Source organism: Galeopterus variegatus, unplaced genomic scaffold (genome assembly GCF_000696425.1).
Source record: "Galeopterus variegatus unplaced genomic scaffold, G_variegatus-3.0.2 Scaffold4813, whole genome shotgun sequence".
Taxonomy (NCBI): domain Eukaryota; kingdom Metazoa; phylum Chordata; class Mammalia; order Dermoptera; family Cynocephalidae; genus Galeopterus; species Galeopterus variegatus.
The window spans coordinates 25,454-28,565 of record NW_007730924.1 but is presented as its reverse complement, the minus strand read 5'-3'; the positions used below and the strand labels follow the sequence as shown (position 1 = coordinate 28,565).

At 40.7% G+C, this 3,112-nt stretch overlaps 1 protein-coding gene across 1 annotated transcript in view; it reads right to left on the bottom strand.

Annotated features, from left to right (window-relative positions):
• Positions 1-3,112, bottom strand: part of LDLRAD3 (low density lipoprotein receptor class A domain containing 3) — a gene marked incomplete at its 5' end in the record, with an annotated part of 141,197 nt that overhangs the window by 116,367 nt on the left and 21,718 nt on the right. The window lies entirely within an intron of this gene.

Here is a 3,112-nt window from a genome sequence, read left to right as displayed (position 1 = left end):
TTTAAAGTCTTGCACTTTCAAATATTGACCTTGCAAAGGACTGGAAATTTTCCTCAGGCTATAAAGTCTCTGGTGTAAGATAAAGATTTGTGGCATAGCGAGGTTGCTGGCTCAAGGACAGACTAGTTACGGATTGATATGTAAAGATACTGGAAAAAAGCTGGAGAGGGAAGGAATGCTTGCTAAGATCAAGCTTTTGTCAGTGGATCACTTAATTGCCTTACTGGAATGTCATGTGACTTGTTTCACTGAAAGTTACCAGCCTATATTGTTAAACTATAACCCCACCTATGTTCTCTTCCTGTAACTTCCTGGTCTGGAAAATAAATGCAGGAAGATAACCCCGATTCGGGGTTAATTTTCCAAGGAAGGGATGCCTCTTCGCTTGAGGTTCCAGGGAAGTTAACCACTTTGGGGCTTCTCACTGCTCAGAAGAGATGGGCTTTGAGTATTCCTTTGCAGCTCTATCACCCAGGGGAAGTGGGGTGACAAATCCGTGGGGGGCCAAGCAACAAATCAGTAATCAGTTTGTATTTAGAGGCTTCATGATATGAGAAAAGCATACCCTTAAATACTAGACTCACAGGTGGTGCAGGGCGACCACATGAGGATGCAGAATCACAGACCGGCCAAGGGGACTGCAGGTCTACGTCTCCCATGTCATGCTCACTGCGGGGCATACTCCCATGGAGGGAATGACAGACCCCTCTACTCTATCTAAACAACAGCAATAGTATCTATTATTATTTTAATAGATTTTGGATACTTGAACTCATATAACTTAATTTTCATACATAGAGTGCTAATTAAACATAGCATAATGACAACATAACACCCTGCAAAGAAATCTTTACTAGTCTTCGGCACTTACTGAATCCACTAAGTGCAGGGCACTGTGTTATTAGGTAGGTTCTGTGGGATTCCAGAGGCAAAAAGGGCATGCTTCCTGTTCTTAGGTAGCTAACAGCAGCACCTTGCACAGTGGGCACCTGTGAGAGGAGGCTGTATACCAATGGCCACCAACAGTGTTACCAACTGCCTGATGGCACTTGTCTTCTGGGAGCATGCACATATTCAGCTTACTGTCTAAGGGGAGTTCTGGAAGGCATGAGGCTGAGATTGTAAATGAGGATACTCCTCGTGAGGCATTTGTCAAGAGATGTGCTTCATATGTATGTGGTACGCCACCAACTTTTTCCATAAACCTCATACTTATGAGAACCAAATATACAGGGAAAGGAAAAAGCAGAATTTACAAATACAGTCAGCCCTGCATATCCGTGGGTTCTGTATCCATGGACTCATCCGATTGCAAATCAAAAATATTCAGGAAAAAAATTGCATCTATACTAAACATGTACAGATTTTTTTCTTTTTACTATTCCCTAATCAATACAGTATAACAACCATTTACATAATATTTACATTGTATTACGTATCGTAAGTAACCAATAGATGATTTAAAGCATATGGGAGGATATGCTTAGGTTATATGCAAATACTACACCATCCGATATCAGGGACTTGAGCATCCATGGATTTTCGTATCTTTGGAAGGTCCTGGAACCAATGCCCTGCAGATACTGGGGGACGACTGTATCAACTTCAGCCTCCAGAGGGACCAGCTATTCTTAAGGGCAAGCAAAAACCTGCTTCAGCAAAATGCTGGGACAGGCACAGGAAAGTCAGGAGAGGGTGTTGCCCAAATCATCAGCATCCCTAACCTCCAAATCTTAGACTTGGGAGGCCTTTTGCTAAACATCCTGGGGCACCATGAATGAGTCTAAGATACATAAACACGTAAGAAACTATGTAAGAAACAATATTTACAGAAAATTTTTCCCAATCTCTCCTATGTATGCTAATATTTACCTGACTTTGTGATTCTCGTTCCCTATTTGGTATTTCTCACTGGCTATACATTGGCATATGTTTTGGTTGACTTCGTGTAAAGGCTAACAATGCCTTTCATTCAGTCAGAAGATAGAAATTCCTAGGTACACAGCAAGGTAAAAAACCTCTCTGCGGTGAGTGTAGAACAGTGGATCTCAGACTTGAAAGTGCACTAGAATCACCTGGAGGGCTTGTTTAATAAAACACAGATTGCTGGGCCCACCCACACAAGCTGATTCAGTTGGTCTGGATGGGACCTCATTGTATGCATTTCCAAAGAGTTCCCATATGATGCTGATGTTCCTGGAATGGGGACGATGCTTTGAAACCACTGGTGAAGAGAAGACCCAAGAAGGGCATTTTCCAGGCAGGGGCAATCAGAGGCTAATTCTAATGCTACCCGAGACTTGCTGCCCTTGCATAGCTGTTATCTGCACAAACCTTGGCAAAGTCTATGCTGATACACATTTTCTTTTCTCTGTACCTGAGGTGCACAGATTTGGATAGATCATAATCCTTGGTGTGTGGCCCACTCTCACCGGTGGTGTAGGTATAAACCATCTGTTCATTCATTCATTCCTTTTTAATAACATAATAAACACTAACCAAAATAAAAGTTTAGGACCTTGAAAATAACCTACATCTGACTACCTGGAACTTATCCCATCTACCCTACCTCCCAACATATGAGTTAACCAGTTAACCATCATTCTCTTGCTTTTCTTTTTACAGTTTTATTAAATCTATAAACTGTAGTACAGTCATACGGTGGAATACTGAATAACAGTCAAAACAAATGAACTGCACCAAAAAACGATACGCATGAATCACAGCAACATAATAATACTAAATGAAAAAGTAAAAATTACATACGGATGATACCAGTTTATAACATTAGAAATGTATACTCTTTAGGGTGTCTTAAAATAGATGTACATTTTTAAATCTTTGTATTTCTTTGTAATCACTGAAGAAATACATGTTTACTTAAAAAGAGCCAAAAAGTAAAGAAATACCCCTGGTCAGTTTTAACAGGGGAGGATACGACATTGCCCCACTGTGTCCTTCCCAGGTTTCCTAACAAAGCTCAGTTTTCATAAAAGAGCTCCGAAATCAAGAGCACTGAAACAAGCAGCAAATCACAAAAAACAAAGTAGTAAACAAGCACAAGGGGGGAATGTTAACTCTGCTCATAATCAGAGAATTGCAAATTAAAGCT